The sequence below is a fragment of the Lycium barbarum genome, chromosome 5 (genome assembly GCF_019175385.1).
Source record: "Lycium barbarum isolate Lr01 chromosome 5, ASM1917538v2, whole genome shotgun sequence".
In the NCBI taxonomy this organism is placed as follows: domain Eukaryota; kingdom Viridiplantae; phylum Streptophyta; class Magnoliopsida; order Solanales; family Solanaceae; genus Lycium; species Lycium barbarum.
In genome coordinates, this window is record NC_083341.1 from 2,075,001 (window position 1) to 2,097,991 (window position 22,991).

Here is a 22,991-nt window from a genome sequence, read left to right on the forward strand (position 1 = left end):
TGTAATATAATTCTACTTCCACTTCCATGATCACATCCACAATGTAAATGTAAATCCACGTCCACTTTAGAAATAATATTGTAGAAAGGTATCCACATCTTAATCCATGTCCCGTTGTGATGGAAGTTAAATCTATAAATTAACCCCACAATTTAATATACGATGCAATATTTCGATCTTGTTATCTTATTAAAATACCTCATTCTAAAAGAATTTGATAACGATTTGAACATGTATGAAGTGATGACAAAATTGAGGAATTCTAACCAATAACAGGTGATCAAGGTCCGTGTCCATGATCATATGTATTTGATCCGTCGAGGAATGTCATGAGCTAAAACAACTGTTAGTGATAAGAATATATAAATAGCTGGGTTTGAAAGAATTATACTCACAGCCCTTGGTTGAGAAGATGAATTTGTGTCCACTGTTGCAATCGAAATTTCGTGACGAGTGGAACGACTTCCGCCGTTCAGCATAAGCTACCTTTGCATCCACGTTGAAGAATATTTACATTTTGAAGAAAGTTAACTCTTTGATCATGTCCATAATTTAATATATGCACCATGTTCATGTTAATTGGACCTGTCTCAGCAAAGAAAAATTGTGATTTTAAAAGAAAATTGGTTGACTTGTGCAGGTCGGGGAACTTGGCCCTTGAATTGATTCTTGCCTCGGTCGCATCCACGTTCTTCGATGTTTCACCACATATTTTGCTTTGCCGGGGAGTTTCAGTTATAAAAGGTGTACTTTAAAAACAAAAGAAATGAGATTTGGATGACCTTGAAAGGAAATACTTAGTGGCTCTAATCTTTAAAATGATTAGGAAGACTCGATTTTTTGAATTTATTCGCACTTTAGAAATATGGATGGACTTTTATTTAAAAATGGTTAAACATTTAAGACCACTTTTATGCTACTTCTAAAAATCTGTCCCAGTTTCAGTCCTAGAGATGCTTGATTCTGGACAATTGAAAAGTAAGAACTTATAATGAAAGTTTTTGAAAGTGATTTGACCGACTTCAAAATTTGTCTCAGTTTCAAGTCCTGGAAACACTTGGTTCTAAACAATCGAAAAGTGAGAAAGTTGTAATGAAAATTTTTTGAAAGTGATTTGACCAATTTCAAAAATTTGTCCCAGTTTCAAGATACCAAGACACATGAATTTAAACGGTGGGAAGACCAAGTCTTGTATAAAAATCCTTATGTATTTTATAGGAACCCAAATGTTTGGACAAACTGAAGATAAAAAAAATTAAAATAGAAGGGCCGAACCCGCCTCGGGTTGCCTACGTATCCCAAAAGAATCAGGCCAGACGTAGTTCGTGATAAAAATAAAGACTTTTGAGTTTTTGTTTTTTTAATAAAGGGGGGGCCGAACCCGATATGGGTTGCCTACGTATCCAAAAGGAAATCAGGCCACACGTAGTTCCACCCATACAACAAAACACTGAAATATTTTGAAAAAGTGGCCGAACCCGATGTGGGCTGCCTACGTATCCAACAGGAAGTCAGGCCAAACGCAGTTCATTACAAACAAATGACAAAGTCTTAATTTAAAAAGGTCGTAACAAAACATAGAGGCAACATGACAAAAGGAACTAAATGTTCTAGTTGATGCCTCCGGCCTACTACAAAAAAGGAAATTTAAACTTAAATTACTGAAACTTCCGGCGGACCGGGGCTAAGATAGAAGTCCAATTCTGCAACTCGAGTCCTGGCTCAGCAGCCTATAAAGTCAATATTTCAGCAAAGTCTTTGATTATCATAGCATGATCATCTCCATCTTCCACGAACAGGTTCTTGATTCCCTCCACGATATCATCATAGGCAACCTCAACAATCAGATCTAAAGGTTTTGAGAAAGTTTGATCAATGGTAGGAATGGATTTTGGCAATGGAATCTCCTTCCTTTTATTCTTTCGTGCTTTCTTCATTTCTTCCTCAGTTGGCTCATATCCCAAACCGAACGTAAACTGTTGCGTAGGGATAACGACTGGCTCAACCCGCCCATTTAATGTCTTCCCTAGCCCAAATCCAGGTTGGTACCCATTTCTCAGTATTTCTTTTGCAACCATAATTGCGGCGCATGATCTTTTGAACTCTTGAGTTTGACATACTTCACCCTCTTTAGTGACATTCACAACCTCCCAAGCGTGGTAAGTTGCTCCGTCGAACCCTCCTTCTGCCTCGATGAACGGGATGGATTGCTCTCGATAGAAAGACGTGTCCCCTTCTCCATGTATACATATTTGTTGCTTATCCCACTTGAATTTGACAGTTTGGTGTAAAGTAGATGGTACAGCCCCAGCCAGATGGATCCACGGTCTTCCTAACAGCATGTTGTATGTCGTGGAGATATCAAGTACTTGAAAATCCATAATGAACTCAACAGGGCCAATCAACACTTTCAACTCTATTTCTCCAATAGGACACCTTTGAGCCCCATCAAATGCTCGAATATTCATATCACTTGTCTTGAGCTCACTAACATTATATCCGATCTTCTTCAGACTTGTTAATGGACAGATGTTGAGTCCAGAACCCCCATCAATCAACACTTTAGCCACGAACATGTTGCGACACTTGACAGTTATATAGAGTGCTTTGTTATGCATGCATCCTTCTGGCGGCAGTTCTTCATTATCGAAGCTGATTCGATGGCTGTCAAGTACGCGCTCAATCATCCCAGCTAACGCCTCACTAGCCGTTTCGCTTGGAACATATGCTTCATTCAAAATCTTCAAAAGTGCATTTCTGTGCATATCCGAACTTAAAAGCAAAGAGAGAATAGGAATTTGAGCATTGGTCTTTTTCAACTGATCCACAACTGAGTACTCACTAGCCTTGATCTTCCTAAAAAATTCTTCTGCTTCGGCTTCTGTCACGACCCTTTTTGGAGGTACATTGGTTTCCTTAGCTTTCCCCAATCTAGCTAGCTCTTCTGGAGAATAGCATCTCCCAGACCTTGTCATTCCTGATGTCTTAACCTTGTCAGTGATCGTTTCCTTTCCTCGACATTCCATCACAGCTTGTTGATAATTCCATGGTACGGCTTTTGTATCGAGCACTGGTAACTGATTTGGTTCTTGAACTACTTCCACAGGCGTTGATGAAGCTCCCAATATCTCGACAGGCACACAACCCCTTATCACTACAGCCAGAGAAGCAACGGCTACAAGACCATGATCTTCCACGCTATCCACAAGCACTATGAATTCAGCTGGATCGTCATCATTTTCATCTATTCCAATCATATTTATCGTGGCCCCATCATGGGTCGGGAGTGGATTATTAACCACATTTGGTGCCGGTTGTTTGACCGTGATCTGTTTTGCTTCAATAAGATCTTCAACCTTATGCTTCAATGCGTAACAACGATCAGTGGAATGGCCTTTTACCCCCGAATGATATGCACATGTTTTAGTGGGATCAAAGCTTCTAGGTAGTGGATCTGGAATTCTACCTTCCACAGGATATACTAAGCCTGAAGCTTGCAGTCTTTCAAAAACAACGCTCAGTGGCTCTCCTAATGGTGTGAAATTGCGAAACAGTTTATTTGGGCGAGGTGCGGGTGCATTGTTTGGATGATGAGGTTGTGATGGTGGAGCTGGATATGTTGGTGGTCGTGGAGCTCGATATGCTGGTTGTGTGTTGTAAACAGGGTAGGATATTTGTGGTGATTGAGGTTGGTAAGATGACAAAGCTTGGTCGTATGGATGTGGAGAATATTGGAAATATTGTGAGTGGTGAGCGTTAGGATTGTATCGTGGTGGTTGTTGATGGCGGTATGATGTGTTTCCCAAATCCATTACCGATGCTGCTTTCTTTTCTTTTTTCTTTCCGTTTCCGAGAGCACCAATTTGTAGGGACCTACTAGTAGACTGTAAAGCCGCAAGACTTTTTATTCTCCCTGTCTTAATGCCATCCTCGATCATGTCCCCAGCTTTGATCACCTCTGCAAAAGTTTTTCCGCCCATTGTCACCAAGCGTTCATAGTATTCCGGTTCTAGCGCTTGAATGAAGAAAGTAACCATTTTTGTCTCCTCCATGGGTGGGTGTACCCTAGATGTTTCTTCCCTCCACCGTATACCATATTCTCGGAATGATTCGACTGACTTCTTCTTTAATTTTGTAATCGAGATTCTGTCCGGCGCGATCTCGACATGAAACTTGTAATGATCCACAAAAGCATTTGCCAGGTCATCCCAAGTACGTCATTTGGTTGTATCTTGCTTAGAATACCACTCCAAGGCTTTTCCACTCAAACTCTGATTGAATAGCTTGACTCTTATCCCTTCATTCTTTCCTACGCCAATCAACTTTTCACAATAGACTTTCAAATGAAAGAAAGGGTTTCCCGACCCATCAAACTTCTCAAATTTTGGAATCTTGTAACCTGGTGGCAATTCTACCTCAAGGAATGCACATAATTCTTCATATCTCACGCTTTGATTACTACCCAGTCCACGCAAACTTCTCATGGCATCCTCCAAACTTTTGAGCTTTCTATTTATCATTTCATCATTAACTGACCGTGCCTCATTTTCAACTTCGACATAATGATCAACATCTGTGCGACATTGTCCTTGAATCTGTGTCATGGGTGGAGCTGTGGTATAAGTATACACTGGCGGAACTTGAAATGTGTTGGTAACATCATGTGCCGGCGGTATGAACTGAGCTTTTGAAGAGGTGGCTGTAAATAAAAAAGGAGCATTTTGAGTGAGGGGTTCGGAACGAACTGGCTGAGAAGCCATTTTTGATAACGTCCAAATACACTCCTCAAAGAGAAAGTGTACACGGTCGTATGCAATATATTTACCCAACTATGAGTCGGGGTCGATCCCACAGGGAATAATATGCTAGGCGATTAAGAAAGTAAGGAATTTTCACCAACTATGCTAAAGCCAAACGATAAATGGTATTTTGGTTTTTGTTTGTGTAAATTATGACTAATGCGGAAATGTAAACTAACCTAGAAAGCAAGTAAAATGATCAATGGCCACAAGTTTGGATACAAAGGAAATTACACTCAAGTAACGATCCAACGCATTTCACGATTTTACAACTAAGAGCGGGTTTGTGTTGATAGATAATGATATCTAAAATCTCATTGAAAGTCTTCCAACCAAATCAATGAATTTCACTCTAAGCTTTTCCAAGCCTTAGAGTGTGATATTAGGCACAATCAATTTAACCTCAAGTAACTATCCTCTTCCGAGCTCAAGTTATCAGATGAGTTTAATGACCCAAATTCTTGTTAATTAATCTTTCCCAACCTAGATTTCCTTTTCCAAGCTCAATCTAAGTAAATGGGTGAGTCCTAGGGTTAGCTAATACCTTTGGAAACATTCAAGAACGAGATTAATTAAATCAACAAAGACCCACTTCAATAGCAATAAAAATCATTCAATACATAAGCAAAACAAGAATTTCAATCCAAACTTTAATCAAGAATATTTTCATAAACAAGATTCAAGTCTAGAAATGAAATACTACACACTAAAATATTCAATACAAAACAAGGAATTGAAGAAAGGTTTAAGAATTATCTCATTAAAGTGCTCCAATCTTCTCCTCCAAATGTGTAGGTGAAAACCCTAGCCTCCAAAACTTGCAAAATGGCAAAAGATACAAAATGTTTTGCCCTAGCTTTTCTTTAGTAGCTCAGATTTTTCCAAGTCCAAACAATGACAAAATAAACCCCAAAGTTTCAGTTTTGCAAATCTGTCCCGTTTTTGCAAAACTGTCCAGTTTTGACAGTTTTGCAAAAATGTCCAGTTTGGCCTCTTTTTGACTTGCTTTTCACTTGGTTTCTTCCGATCACTTTGATAACGTCCAAAATACACTCTCAAAGAGAAAGTGTACACGGTCGTATGCAATATATTTACCCAACTATGAGTCGGGGTCGATCCCACAGGGAACAATATGCTAGGCGATTAAGAAAGTATGAAATTATCACCAACTAAGCTAAAGCCAAACGATAGGTAATATTTTGGTTTTTTGAGAAATTTATGACTAATGCGAAAATATATAAACTAACCTAGAAAGCAAGTAAATTGATCAATGCCCACAAGCATGGATACAAAGGAAATTACACTCAAGTAACGATCCAATATATTTTATGATATTACAACTAAGAGCGGGTTTGTGTCAATAGATAATGATTTCTAAAATCTCATTGAAAGTTTCTCAACCAAATCAATGAATTTCACTCTAAGCTTTCTCAAGCCTTAGAGTTTGATGTTAAACACAATCAATTCAATCTCAAGTTAACTATCCTATCTCTAGCTCAAGTTATTAGATGGGTTTAATGACCCAAATCCTTGCTATCAAACTCTTTTCCTAACTTTCACTTTCTTTCTCAAGCAAAGTAAAAGTGCTTAGGCACAAATAATGTTTGCAACCATTAGGAGATATTTAAGCATGAAGAGTTAATAGAAAAACAATAAACCCACTTCATTAGAAATAAAAATCATTCAATACATAAGCAAAACAAGAGTTTCATTCAACACTTTAATCATAGAATATTTCCATAAACGAGATTCAAGTGAAGAAAATAAATACTACACACTTAGATATACAATACAAAACAAGGAATTGAAGAAAGGTTTAAGAATTATCTCATTAAAGAACTCCAATCTTCTCCTCCAATGGTGTAGGTGAAAGAAACCCTAGCCTCCAAGCTTGTAAAATGGCAAAAGATGTGTTTTACAAACCCTAAAAGAGTATTTATATCATCCCAAAAACGGAAACAAAATCTGGGCAAAAATACCCTCGTGCACAACATGCTGCACAACATGCGGTTCGCATGTTCAACATGCTGCACCGCATGTTCAACATGCTGCACAGCATGTTGTTCGCATGTTGAACATGCTGCACCGCATGTTCAACATGCTGCTTCGCATGTTCAACATGCTGCTTCGCATGTTCAACATGCTGCACCGCATGTTCAACATGCTGCACGCATGTGTTGCTAGCATATGCTGCCAGAAAGTGCTTCTTGTTCAATTTTTGCTCCGTTTTGCTTCATTTTGCTCTCCGGACATCTTATCCTACAAAACAACATAAAAACACACAAAGTAACAACAAAAGTTCTTAAAGAGTCACAAAAATTTAAGGAATTAGCATCGAATATCGCGTAATTTCACGACTTATCAATACCCCCAACTTAAAGTCTTTGCTTGTCCTCAAGCAAATCAAAACTAAAATCTCAATGAGGAATCACTTTAAGCACAAGAACATGACTTTGGTTGGTACCAACAATTAGGCTACAAGCATGTGAAGATTTAACCAAATAACTCCCTCATTTCAAAATACAATTTCAAGAATGCAATAGAGAATTAAAACTAACAAGCAACAACACTCAAGTCTCAATAAGTGACTCAAAACCACTAGTTTCCTAGATATGCTCAATTGACTCAACTTGGAATTTAACATCACCACTCTATCGTAATCCATATGCCCTCACAAGAAAGAAAGTCCCAAAATCACTATATTCACAACAACAACACAAGGGACAAATACACAAAAGTCACTCACGCTCAACAAAGAAGTTCTAGTGCTAACAAATATCACACCATAAGCTTGCCCTTATTTTCGTTCATCACTAACTCAAGAACTTTCAGTCGGAGATCACATAGGGACTTTTTAAGATCGTAATGTAGGCTTAGGGAAGGGTAGGATAAGTATTTGAGATACAAGTGATTACACCCTCCTTGAACACTACACAAACTTTCCTCTTCATTTCAAAACATCGCTCCTTCCTTTGCATACTAGTTTCCCTAGTTATTCAAACTTTTTTTTTTTTTTTACACAAATGGTTTGCAACCTTTTTTTTTTTTTTTTTTTTTTTTTTTTTTTTTTTTTTCTTCCTTTCTTTTGAATTTTTCACAACACCAACCTTCACCGCTCTCAAGCAACACTAACACCCCCAACTTAGGCTTTTGGCCTCAAATTCACAATTTCATGTTCAAAGAGGGAAAGGTTCAAAAGAGAGACTTTTCATCAAACATGGTAAAGGCTTGTAATGTGGCAATCAAAGAAAAAGTCATAAGCTCAAATGGGGTTACTAGTGATATTATTTATGCAATGGTAGGCTAGAAAGACTAAAGAGGTTTTTTTTTTTCACAAAGATAGCCCAAGGTCATCTCTCCAACCAACATAATCAAAATTAGCATTGAACGACTAACCGGGCAAGTTCTAGATGATAAAAGTAAACACAAGATTTATTCAACAAACACTCACACACATGGCATATGAACTAGTCAAGATGGATCAATTTCACTTTCCAAGCAAGAACAACTAGTGCAATATCTCATAATCCAAAGTCAACACACTAGTAGGTAAAGAGTCACAAAATGAGCCAAAAAGTTGTCACAAAGATCATTCTTTCCTATGCACCTTGCTTTTTAACTTTCACAACAATTTGGAGAGGTATTCACATTTCAATTTCACATGTAAGAGACTAACTCTATTCGTACCAAACAAGCCAAGAGTTTTCACATTTTTCCTCAAAGGAGAATAAAATAACAAGAGTGATTAATCCACAATATGTCAAAAGAACAAAATTTTCAAAAATTTTGAGCAAGTGTCAAAATATAATGCGCTACCGCGTGCCACCCCCAACTATAAACATTGCAGTGTCCTCGCTGCACATAATCAAAACAAAACATAAAAATAGAAAAGGAAATTTTTTTTTTTTTTTTTTTTTTTTTTTGCTGGCATGACATGCGACCGAACATGCGATTCGCATGTATGACATGCGAGTCGCATGTGATGTCATCAGTTTTTTTTTTTTTTTTTTTTTTTTTTTTTTTTTTTTTTTTTTAGTCTCTGTCACCAGATGCGACGACACATGCGATTCGCATGTATGACATGCGAATCGCATGTTATGACACCAGAAAAAAATATTTCGCAGCTTTTACTGGTTTTGGGGGCTGTCCGGGTATCCGATTTGCTCAAAATAACTCCAAAAATTCTGAAATTTTGCAGATTAGTCAAAAACCATAGACTAAACTATTCTAAAAAATAAAATTTCAAAAACGATTAAAAACTTTTAAAACGATGGGTTACCTCCCACCAAGCGCTTGATTTAACGTCGCGGCACGACGGTTACCTTTACCACTTTTCCTTCCATTTGGAAGATATGAATTGGGCACCCAACTTGGACTCAAGTTTGTGACCACGAGCGATGGGGGGTGGTAAGTAGATGAACAAGCCAAACGTTAATTTCTTCATTTTGCACTTCTTGGCTTTCAAATGAGGAATGTCATTTTGCCTTCTTACTCTTTCGAATTGCAAGATGTAAGGCACTTGTCTTTCTTCTTCACCATCCAACATGGATGTATGTGGCTCAATTCCCATATCACCATACAAATCCAATGTTGAAAAATGCTTGGAATGAGACTTCAACCTCCCAATTTGCAAAATTTTTCGGATTTTGACATTCTCATTTTCCCCCAAACTAGAGTCAACTTCCACCATTTTTCTCAAGACAACTGTTGACTCTAATTTCTTTTCTTCTTTGGCATCTATACTGAAAATGGATTCGTTTGGAGGACTTTCAATTCTTGATTCCTCCTTTTCATGATTGGCCTCCAACATGGGCATTCTCTCCTCATATTGAGCATTTGAGAATTCTTCTTGATTTTGTTCAAATGCCCACGGAAGATTTTTGTATTCATTCATCAAGTCATTTTGGAGACTAGTTTCCAAGTACTCCTCCAAGACTTTTTGCTTTTCATTTCCTCCTTCAAGTAGGCATTCCATCATGAGCTTGAACTCTCCATTTTGTCCATTCTCAACTTCTTCCACTTCCATTTCCCTATAATTGTCACAACAAAAAGTAGACTCGTCATAGTGGGGGTTCGGGGAAGGGAAGGACACATAAGCACAATTAGCCCCATGGCCATTTTGACCATCACATCTACCACATATGCTCCATTCATGGGTTCGAGATTGTGCGCACAATCCTCCCCCGGGAGACTTTAAACAATTTTGCCAAGAGTGGGGTCCTCCACAATAGGGACAAGGGTCATCAAAGTATGAACAACTTCCATCCGACCCATTTTCATGGAATGATGCCATATTTTTTATTTTTTTTTTATAAAAATAAAATTCAAGCAAAGAAAACAACTACACTAATATTTACGAATTTGGACCAAAGCAAGCAAGCTTAAATCCCAAACTAACCTAAATACGCCAAATTGTTCCCCGGCAACGGCGCCATTTTTGATAACGTCCAAAATACACTCTCAAAGAGAAAGTGTACACGGTCGTATGCAATATATTTACCCAACTATGAGTCGGGGTCGATCCCACAGGGAACAATATGCTAGGCGATTAAGAAAGTATGAAATTATCACCAACTAAGCTAAAGCCAAACGATAGGTAATATTTTGGTTTTTTGAGAAATTTATGACTAATGCGAAAATATATAAACTAACCTAGAAAGCAAGTAAATTGATCAATGCCCACAAGCATGGATACAAAGGAAATTACACTCAAGTAACGATCCAATATATTTTATGATATTACAACTAAGAGCGGGTTTGTGTCAATAGATAATGATTTCTAAAATCTCATTGAAAGTTTCTCAACCAAATCAATGAATTTCACTCTAAGCTTTCTCAAGCCTTAGAGTTTGATGTTAAACACAATCAATTCAATCTCAAGTTAACTATCCTATCTCTAGCTCAAGTTATTAGATGGGTTTAATGACCCAAATCCTTGCTATCAAACTCTTTTCCTAACTTTCACTTTCTTTCTCAAGCAAAGTAAAAGTGCTTAGGCACAAATAATGTTTGCAACCATTAGGAGATATTTAAGCATGAAGAGTTAATAGAAAAACAATAAACCCACTTCATTAGAAATAAAAATCATTCAATACATAAGCAAAACAAGAGTTTCATTCAACACTTTAATCATAGAATATTTCCATAAACGAGATTCAAGTGAAGAAAATAAATACTACACACTTAGATATACAATACAAAACAAGGAATTGAAGAAAGGTTTAAGAATTATCTCATTAAAGAACTCCAATCTTCTCCTCCAATGGTGTAGGTGAAAGAAACCCTAGCCTCCAAGCTTGTAAAATGGCAAAAGATGTGTTTTACAAACCCTAAAAGAGTATTTATATCATCCCAAAAACGGAAACAAAATCTGGGCAAAAATACCCTCGTGCACAACATGCTGCACAACATGCGGTTCGCATGTTCAACATGCTGCACCGCATGTTCAACATGCTGCACAGCATGTTGTTCGCATGTTGAACATGCTGCACCGCATGTTCAACATGCTGCTTCGCATGTTCAACATGCTGCTTCGCATGTTCAACATGCTGCACCGCATGTTCAACATGCTGCACCGCATGTTCAACATGCTGCACCGCATGTTCAACATGCTGCACGCATGTGTTGCTAGCATATGCTGCCAGAAAGTGCTTCTTGTTCAATTTTTGCTCCGTTTTGCTTCATTTTGCTCTCCGGACATCTTATCCTACAAAACAACATAAAAACACACAAAGTAACAACAAAAGTTCTTAAAGAGTCACAAAAATTTAAGGAATTAGCATCGAATATCGCGTAATTTCACGACTTATCACACTTCTAAATCACATTTTGGCTTGTTTTGCTCTATTTTGTTCCATTTTGGTCCATTTTGATCCATTTTGCTCTTTTATGTTCTCCGGGTATCTTTTCCTACAAAACAACATAAAAACACCAAAAGTAACAACAAAAGTGCTTAAAGAGTCACAAAAACTTAAGGAATTAGCATCGAATATCGCGTAATTTCACGACTCATCAAGGGGTTCGGAACGAACTGGCTGAGAAGTGGTAAAATAATTTGCTTGGTTAAATTCGTCCAAATTTGGGAATGGAGGTGGCACAGGCAAAGTCTGACGAACTCCCTGGGACGGAGTCATATGTGGCGGTGTTTGAGAAAATGACCGGTTATGAAGTACCATATGACTTAGTTCGGCAACTCGTCGCTCCAGACGAGCAATGGTCTCCAAATGTGTTTCTGATTCTTTGGAGGATGTGGGATCACTTGTGATTGGTAAACTAAGAGATGGCTTAGATGAAGTGGTTGCATTGATCAAACTTTGCTCCATTTTAGAACGAGTCTTTTTGGTTAACCAGGTGATTAGTGATGGATTGGAATTTGATTTCTTGCCTCTGGACCGTGTGAAATATGAATGCTCTGCCAGTTCCCCTTTAGCACAAGTCAACCTTTTGTTTTTGAAAATAAGTTTAAAAGAAAAAAGACAAAACAAGAAAAGGAAAAAAGAAAGACGAGTCAGTATAAGGGAAGGACATATTATTGTATGTAAACACATTATTGCACATAATTCATCGCGTTTTATAATGCAAGGGACCTCGTTATGCCAGAGGTAGGCCTAACGAATATTCGAAGGGCAAAACATGTCTTTTATGTATCATGCCACAACTCCTCCTAAAAGTAATTTACAAGAATAATAAAAATTATTACATGCCAATCAATAATACATCTCAAAATCAACCTAAGATATCTAATATTTCAACTCCACTAATTTCCTTTGATTGTCTTCAACCTCCGGCATTAATTTTGGATGCGCCACGACAACCTGCAACAAAAGGTCAGTTTTCTTGAAATATTTATCTATAGAGTACTAGGTCCACATATTCCACATATTTGTCCTTCAAATAATGCACATAAATAGTGAAAGTGTCACTTAGAGTCATAGACTCATTTGGACATTTGGTAAGGTTGACTAAATGGACTTAATACACCAAGGGTATTAAGCCTCCTAGGTTTAAAATGATGCATGTCCTTACAAGGTTTTGGCTTCGCTCTACCCTAAGTAGACTAAGAATGGGTTTACTAGACACAAGGTTCCCGAGCGGACTGCTCGAGTGAGAAGGCTACGCGATCCCCGTTACTCGGGCACCCCGCGCATACGCCAACTCTCCTAAAATTTGGATTCTACAAAAGAAATTTGCGAGTGCGCAAAACACACCTCGCGTGTACGTGTGATAGTGTGAATTTTCCAGAAATGAAGGAGATATGAACGGAATGCCAGTTTATGGAAAGCAGTAATATACATATTACATAGAAAAAATGCACATAAGGAATGGAAAACCAAACATTTAAAAGCATATAAAACAACAATATGGGAAAAAATAAAATAAACAAACAAAATATCCCACAAATTTATTTATTAACCTAAGTTGTTATGGTTAGAGCCTAAAGTCCCCAGCAGAGTCGCCAAGCTGTCACACCCCATGTTAACCGGGTTGATTTAGGAAGTATGACGTATTGGTGATTCCTATTTATTTTGTTTTAAGGAGTCTCCACCTAATTAATTTAACGGTGAATTAGGACACCTAGAGGTTAACTAAGGCAAAGTTAAAAAAAACTAAACCTCAATTAATAGTCTGCTTAACCAGTGTGATTCTAGGTAAGGGCTCTATATTATCCCAAAGGGAAGGGGTTAGGCATCCTTTAGAATCCGTTAACTTACAGTTATCCGACCAAACTTAGGTTAATTAATTGATTAAATGCGGATATAATATTTAAGAAAATAATTTTGTAAATTATTATTAAGGTAAAAAGGAAAAAATATAATATAATAATGCTATTTCAAATAATGATAATAGATATTACTAAGGTCTTAAATGATAAATATTAGCTAGAATAAGACGAATAGAAAATATGATAATTTATATAGAAAGGAAATTTCAAATGTCGTTTAGCGGAGAAGGTTTAAAATGCTAAGTAACACTTAAAAATATGTTGATATAATTTTAAATACTAATACTATTTTAAAATAAAACCTGTAAAAGATAATGTGCATATGAGTAATAGTTTTAATAGAAGATTTTGTAAATTTGGACTTTGAATAAGATAGTGTGATATGAATATGAACATATCGAAAAATATAGACTATTTTTTAGATGGAAAATCAAAAGGAAATGAGTTTTCTTTCTTTATTTAATTATGCCCGGCTAAAATATATAATTGGGTGAACCTCGAAAATAATATTCATAAAATATGCTTGAGTTTATTATGTGTATTAATGACGTTTTGAAATATATGTGATTGTAAGAATGAAATATGATTCCCTTGACTTAAAATATATAGCCATGCCGCTTTTGCAAATCAATTATCCTTGAAATAAATATTATACATTATAAATAGTTTTAACATAAAAAAGAGAATAAGAACTTGTGGATTTAATAATTAATTTCCTTAAATTATCTACCCGTTACAAAAGAAAACTATCCATGTTAATTTCCATAATTTTCTTAAGCCAAGGGGAAAATACAATAAGAAAAGCGTTAGTCAAATAATACATAAGTCAAAAGCAAAAAAAAAAAAAAAGATAAAGCAGAAGTATAAATAAAAGTTAAACGGGCTCGGCCCATTTTTAGGACTGCTGCTGTCGGGATTGGGCTCAGCCCATTTTTAAAGCTGTTGCGACTGTTCATACTTATTGGGCTTTGGCCCAGAACCCTTTTTTTTCTCTTTATCTGCGGACAGAAATGACACGGAAGAGACGTCGTTGGGCTTTTAGCCCAACGCGGAATGCGGGAGAAGAATGAGTCGCTCGGACTCGTATGCGATGGTCATGCATAAGAAAAGAAAAGGATTAGTATACGCTCAACGAATATGTAAAAAACATAAACTAAAACAATCTGACCGATTATGTATACACTATGTATATTTAAGTATGTCTCATGTATTTTTATGAACATACTTGCCATATGCACGCATATATAATTCACATGTACGAATATTTACTGCCCATAAATTCTGAGATAAAATGATCACATTGAAAATGAAACGAGACTGAAGAAACGAACGGTTATTAAATTCCCAATAATACCGAGACTGAATCATTCTTTCTAACTCGTCAAATGGTTACAATAGCTGATTAGTTTTGCACCTACTAGTAATGATTTCCGACGATTATGCATTCTCAGCTTCTTCGGGCGCAGCGAAGTGAGGCTTCGAATCTTCGATCTACCCAAATACTATCGAGTCCGAATTTGCGATGCTCGAATTTGCAACAACACAAAGCAGATAAAAGCAGAAAACGAAAATAAATATTCTAGAATCTGACTCGATACTTTGAGACTATGATTTGCTAGAGAAACTGGTTTTACGGAGATTTTGAGGCGGCTAATGAACTAGTATTAACGGTGACTTTACCACTGAAAATAAACTCGTTCTCGCTTTAGGGGGGTTTTCGGGGTTCCCTCCAAACTGTTCGTCCAGAAATCCTCGCCTCTTTTTTTATACCCTTTTTTTTGTATTGTGTTGAAGAAAGATAGAGGAAGCGGGGAACAACGAAGAATGAGGGATAGGACATGGTGGAGACGCAGAAGTGTGGGAGACAAACGAGCATGGTGGTGGCAGAGGGAGTGGGGGGTAACGTAGTGAAGATGGAAGGTGAGCAGTGGGGAAGTGGGGTGTCAGAGGCGTAGTGGAGGGGCAGGTGAGACCACGTGAGGGGGGGGGGGGGGGGGTTTGCGGCGCTAGGGTTTAGGGTAAAGGGGAGGAAGAGGAGAAGAGCAGAAGAGGCGGAGGTGAAATGAGGGGAAAAAGGATGGGGTGGTGTGCGGCGGAGAAGGTGGAGTAAAATGAGGGGAAACCCTAAGGGTTTCCCTTATTTTGAACGAAATGGGTCAGACCCGGTCCATTTGTGGACTGGGTCAATTTTTAGACCGGGTATTAAAAGAATGGGCTAGCGAATTAAAACACGGACTGGTCTAAAAATTAGGGTAAAAAATATAGGCTGGTCAAAAAATATTTGTGAGTTAATTGGATTTTGATTTGGGATCCGATAAATCAAAAATACGGACTGAGTGCAAGAAATAGTTTGGCTTCTGAATTTGAATAAAAGACTCATTTTAATTAATGATATACCGAGGGTGACAAAATATTGCTTAATACAAAATGTGTGATTGTTAGGACTCGGGTAATAAAATCATATGGTGTTATGATAGCCGTGTAATAATATTTTTTTGAAATCCACAGTAAAATAAAATACTATTATTTAATTATGCAAGATAAATGCGATGCGTGTGCGTAAGCTGGTAAAATTCCGAAATGATAAAATTGTGAATTATAATAATAATAATAATAATAATAATAATAATAATAATAATAATAATAATAATAATAATAAATGCGGTAATAGCAATAATAATAATTGATAGAATAATGCAATGGCGGTATTGATAAGTAGCTAATAATTATAGTAAACATAATATATATTTATTTTATTTTCTCAAAAATATTAGAAACACAAATAAGTATTTCGGAGGAGAGGCGGGACAAAATTGGGTGTCAACAAGTTGCATATAACTTTTTTCAAATAATTATTATATCACATATGTTTTGAATCTTTCTTTTTTTTCATTCAAATGTAAATCGTTCATTGTTAAGTAAATACCTTATGATATATTCATGTAAAGCCAAAATTGTTAGTCATTGTAATTGTGTCCTTTGTTCACTCGTAAATAATCATGTATACGTATTTTCTACATATGTAAATACTTACACCCTTTATTACGTGAATAGTCATATTAGTTATTCTTTAGTCTAAATTACATTAATATTTTTTTATAAATAATAATCAAGCCTTTTTTACACATCCCTCGTATAGTTAAATTGGTCCAGCCGGGAACCACATTTGTGGATTCTGAAGGATGCCTAACACCTTCCCTTCGAAATAATTTGAATCCTTACTTAGAATCTCACTTATTTTCGTAGACTATGTTAAGCTGCATATATTAATAATTTATAGGTACCCTAGTATACCTTAAATGCTAGGTGGCGACTCTGTACATAATTAATTCTTTCAGAGTTCTATAAGTTGTGCTTTGTTTAGCCTTGGTAAAAATGGGGTGCAACAACATGGCGACTCTGCTGGGGAAAACTTAGGTTCTAACCATATGTACTCAATCTGTTATTCGAGGTATGTTATCTTTATTTGAGTTTTGTTTATTTTACGTGCATGTATTTATTCGTCATGTATATCCTTCCCCTTGTTCCCTTATTTGTTTGCGTACATATCTGCTTTTAATTTCATACACTGTATTATTGCCTTTTTTTTTTTACTAATTATTTACCATACTCATTTTTTTATTTTATTGTAAATTATGCATCTTGCTTTTACTGTTTCTCTTTAATTGCTATCTTTTTTTGGTTTTATATTAATATGCATATGTGTTATCGGTTTATATAAAATGACATTCCGTCCATATTTCCTCCACTCCTGAAAAATTCACACAAATTCACACACTTAAAGCGGTTTCGCGGTTCGCGGCCGTGCACTACTAAATTACCATTTTAGTTGGATCGATCTTGTGGATTTAGTCGATCGGCGGTGCAGTCGACGGCCACGGACTTTCCACTCCCAAGTTGTCCGCTTGGGGGAGCCTTGTGTCACAGGAAAACCAACTCTTAGAATTCCTAGGTTTCTGTACATTTCATTTTGCAGTTGTTTTTAGCTAGGTTGAATTTTCTCCTTTATTTCGAACATTCTTTTCATTTTTCACATACTCTTTATTTGCTACATGTTTTTGTTTTTAAATAAATATTGTTGTTGTTTGCTTTGCACTACCTTAGCACTTTATCTAAGTATTTTTAGTTGACTTGTGTTTAACCCTGCATTTTGTGAAATGTTTTTCTTCAATCATGTATTTTATACCCTATCTGCAAGAACTACGCACACCTGATTCTCTTCTTTGATGAGATACGTAGGCAGCCCTTTTGGGTTCGGTATTATTATTCAAAAAATCACAAAAAACAAATCCTTTATTTTGAAAAAAAAAATCACAAAATATTTTATTTCTTTCTATCCTATTTGAACGAATTACGCACACCTGATTCTCATCTAAGATGAGATACGTAGGCAACCTTTCTCGGGTTCGGTACCCCTATCTAAAAAATACAAAAAAAATATTTTTTTAGATTCATATCTTTGACTTGGTTGGTACCAACACAGTTAGAATGTGCATAGGAAAGAAACAAGTAACAATCAGTATGATAGAGAGGACTGACTTCGTGGTAAACTATAGATTCTTTTGGTACCTCTTATTCACACTTTAAGTGACACTTGAAAAAATTATCTTACATGCTTGTAAGATAAGAACAAAACCGACCTCATTGTTTCATGTGCATTGTATGGTGAGCTTTAGATAGTGTTCAGTTTCATTGCATTATGATCTAGAACTTGGCCTTAATGTTTGTTGAGGCGAAATTATGAGTAACACTCACCATAGAAAAGGATCGTAGGCCTTCTTTGACCCGTTTGAGCCTTTTTAGCCTACCAAATGACATTATCCCTAGCATTACCCCTTTGAGCCTAAAGCCTTCTTTTGACCACCACATCATAAGCCTATACTATTTTTGAGTGCTTACATGCACTATATCTCTCTTGGCCCAACCTCCCTGAGCGCACTAAAAACGTGCAACCGCGGATAGAGATCTGAGCTGAAGCTTCTGGAAAAAAAAAAAGGATTCGACCGTCCCAGAAAAACAAAGGCTAAGGACGATCTCCAAAGCAAGAAGGAGCCCATACCAAAAAAAAAAAAACCAGTCATTCGGGATCTCGGACATACAACCCGTTATTTCTTTTATTTTTCACACTCAGGCATACAACCCGGAATTAGTATCAAGACCGGCATACAACCCAGGTCAATTCTCTTAATCCTCACAGAGTCTTGGGAATGCAACCCTAAACTAAAAAAAAAGGTTTTAACTTGCAAAAGAGGCCGCACAAGTACAAAAGAAAGGGACAATAAAACAAAGTAGATCAGCGTCAGAGCACACAAATACCAAGCACAGACATAGTGCAATGCTTAGGAAAGATTAGTCACTTCTTACCCAAATAATATCCTACCCTTTTCCCAAGCCTACATTACAACCCCATAACAAGCCCTACGTGATTCTATGCTAAGGTTTCTCTCATTAGTGGATACTTACATGACGACCAAGATTATGGTATCACAATTGCAAGCATCGAACATCTATCTCAGTTTGAGTGTACTTCTCTAGACGTCCCAAAGTTCAAAAATACTGAATACGTGTGAAAAGGGACTTTCTTTATGGTGAGGGCACTTGAAACATGAGGATAGGTATAGTTCAAAGTCTTTGTTTGAAACAAAATGAACCAATATTTTCAATCCTTAGGTATGCCTGAGGTACCACTTGAAGCTGTAGGAATTACCAATAAGTCGATCTTGATTTGTTGGACGATAAATAATGGCGAATTCTTATGCACAATACTAACTGTTCGTACCAATTGAAGTTGAGGCATGTTATATAAATCATTGTTATTAAAAAAAATCATTTTTGCTAGATTTTGCTCTCATGATTTGGCTATTTTTCTTAATTTTGTTTTTACTGTTGCACAGTAAATATAGTTCAATGTTGTTGTGTTGTTACTAACTCTACGAGGTATTGACATATGGTCTTACCATGAAAGATCCTCGTATTTCTCCGCTGAAGTATGAAATTGGGAGAACATTTTTGAGTAGCTTAAAAAAATGCAAGTGCACATCGCATTTCGCGGGAAATATGCAATTTTTGTTTGTTTTCTAAACTGGGAAAGAATTTTGAGGGGGCCCTCAAAAATTCCACCAATGGCGCATTTCGAGAGAAAAGGCACGGGCTCGTCCAGCCCCACAGTAGGACACTGCATTGGCTCGTCCAGCCCCACAATAGGACACCAAGGGCGTCATAGTCTAAAGGCATCATTCTCATCGCCTAAAGTCACCATTTCATGGCCCAAGGACCTTACCTTTTGCACTTCATTCGCGCCGAAGCAAAGGCGTTACCTTCCACACCTGCATTGCATTATTATTCTGTATCGCATTTGCCTTACTTTATTATTTTTTCAAATGCTCTGCGTATGCTCGCATACGCATTGCACCGCACCTGCATTGCTTTATTGTTTTCAAATGCCTCTGCGTATGCTCGCAGACGCATTGCATCGCACCTGCATTGCTTTATTATTTTCAAATGCCCTTGTGTATGCTCGTAGCTACATTGCACTGCACCAACATTGTTTTATTGTTTTCAAATGCCTCTGCGTATGCTCGCAGACACATTGCACCGCACCTGCATTGCTTTATTATTTTCAAATGCCCCTGCGTATGCTCGCAGCCGCATTGCACTGCACCTGCATTGCTTTATTATTTTCAAATGCTCTGCGTATGCTCGCAGACGCACTGCACCGCACCTGCATTTCTTTATTTTTTTCAAATGCCCCTGCGTATGCTCGCAGCCGCATTGCACTGCACCTGCATTGCTTTATTATTTTCAAATGCCCATGCGTATGCTCGCAGCCGCATTGCACTGCACCTGCATTGCTTTATTATTTTCAAATGCTCTGCGTATCCTCGCAGACGCATTGCACCGCACCTGCATTGCTTTATTATTTTCAAATGCTCTGTGTATGCTCGCAGACGCGCTGAACCGCACCTGTATTGCTTTATTATTTTCAAATGCTCATGCCTATGCTCGCAGCCGCATTGCACTACACCTGCATTGCTTTATTATTTTCAAATACCCATGCGTATGCTCGCAGCCGCATTGCACTGCACCTGCATTGCTTTATTATTTTTCAAATGCTCTGCGTATGCTCGCAGCCGCATTGTACTGCACCTGCATTGCTTTATTGTTTTCAAATGCCCCTGCGTATGCTCGCAGCCGCATTGCACTACACTTGCATTGCTTTATTATTTTCAAATGCTCTGCGTATGCTCGTAGATACATTGCACCGCACCTGCATTGCTTTATTATTTTCAAATGCTCTGTGTATGCTCGAAGACGCACTGCACCACACCTGCATTGCTTTATTATTTTCAAATGCTCCTGCGTATGCTAGCAGCCGCATTGCATTGCACATGCATTTCTTTATTGTTTTAAAATGCCCCTGCGTATGCTCGCAGCCGCATTGCACTGCACCTGCATCGCTTTATTATTTTCAAATGCCCCTGCGTATGCTCGCAGCCGCATTGCACCGCACCTGCATCGCTTTATTATTTTCAAATGCCCCTGCGTATGCTCGCAGCCGCATTGCACCGCACCTGCATTGCTTTATTGTTTTCAAATGCCCCTGCGTATACTCGCAGCCGCATTGCACCGCACCTGCATTGCTTTATTGTTTTCAAAAGCCCTGCGAATGCTCGCAGACGCATTGCACCGCACCTGCATTGCTTTATTGTTTTCAAATGCCCTGTGAATGCTCGCAGACGCATTGCACCGCACCTGCATTGCTTTGTTTTAAATGCCCTGCGTATGCTCGCAGCCGCATTGCATCGCACCTGCATTGCATCATTACTTTGCGAATGCTCGAAAAGGCACTGCACATACATTGCATCATTGCCTTGCGAATGCTCGCAAACGCACTGTACATGCATTGCATTATCACTTTCAGATACCCTTCAAACGCATTGCATCATGCCGGCTTAAAAAAGGCGTTACTTTTCACACCGGCACTGCATTTACGCCGAAGCAAAGGCGTTATCTTCTGCACTTGCATTCTCGCCGAAGCAAAGGCGTAATCTTTTGCACCTGCACTCATGCCGAAGCAAAGGTGTTATCTTTTGCACCTGCATTCATGCCAAAGCAAAGACATCATTTACTGCACCTGCATTTTTCGCCGAAGCAAAGGCGTTACATAGCACGACCGTTTTTCATCTTACATTTGCTAGGACCATTCTAACAACACTGGGGCAAAATTTTGATTGGACGATCAAAATTTGCCACAACATCCATTAGTTATCACCTTTCGAACTACATTGACCTGATTCTCGTGATTGGCGAGATATGTAGGAAGCTCTATGCAGAGTTCGGTCACATCGAGACGAGAATCATTCTTTCCCCAGCAAGTATACAATCTTGCACCCTCCAGCATCTCTTAGCTCGATACTGGGGAAATTTTGGAAGCGATGACGTGGGTATGCGAGCGCTTTTTTGACCCTGAACAATCCTTCCCCTTTTATCATTTTTCTTTTTATCGCAACCCTGCCGACAAACTGAGAGTATTGTCAAAGCTCTACCAACGTCTGGCCTCTTTCTCCGTACATATCCTTTTAGCAATTTTTTGTCGAGCCAAAATAGGTTACATGTCAACGTCTTCGTCCGAAAACTCTTTCATCGTCTCCGGTCGAAGAGGGACAAATTGTTGACACCTAATTTTGGCTCGACGTGCTTAAAATTAACGTTTTGGGGGGCCCTGATTCGTTAAAGAGCACGAAATACATTTTACACATTTTTACTTTTTTTTTCAACAATTTATTGATGATCATCCTTATTTTAGGAATTTTCTCAATTTATTGTCATTTTCTAAGAATCATTATTTTGCACATGTACAGCATAATACTACCATTTTTGTGCAATTAATAATTGTTTCTTAATTTTATAGCAATACATTTTCATATCTTGCACATTAATATTTATATTTTATACTTACGTTATTATTTATACATGTATTGATTAATTATATTTTAGTGCGGCCCGACAGTGCAGAGAAAATCGAAGCAAGTAATTTTTAAACACAAATCAAGAATTCGATCAAGTCAAGGTCTCGTCACCTTTTTAAAAGTTAGACATTTGAGGTGATGGGTTGGGTTGTTGATCCATTGATTAATAAATTTTTATACAATAGTTAAAAGGGTTAATTCCCCATTGGGCAATAACCCAAGGATTAAAATAAGCATTGAGGGGACAAGGGGGTGCATTTTTATTTTTATTTTTTTGGACAAAAGAGGGTGTTCATTGATATTATAAGAAAGGGTGGGGTTAAAAAAAAAATTCATCCTTTGTCTTCATTCTATACATCTACACAACACATTCCACACACACTAAATATTTTCAGATTTTGCCCATCCTCTCTCTTTTCTAAGAAACCTTAAACATTTTTTTCCCTCTCCTCTATTTCACAAACAGCAGCCGCCACCACCAGCCCTCCACGCCGGAGCTCG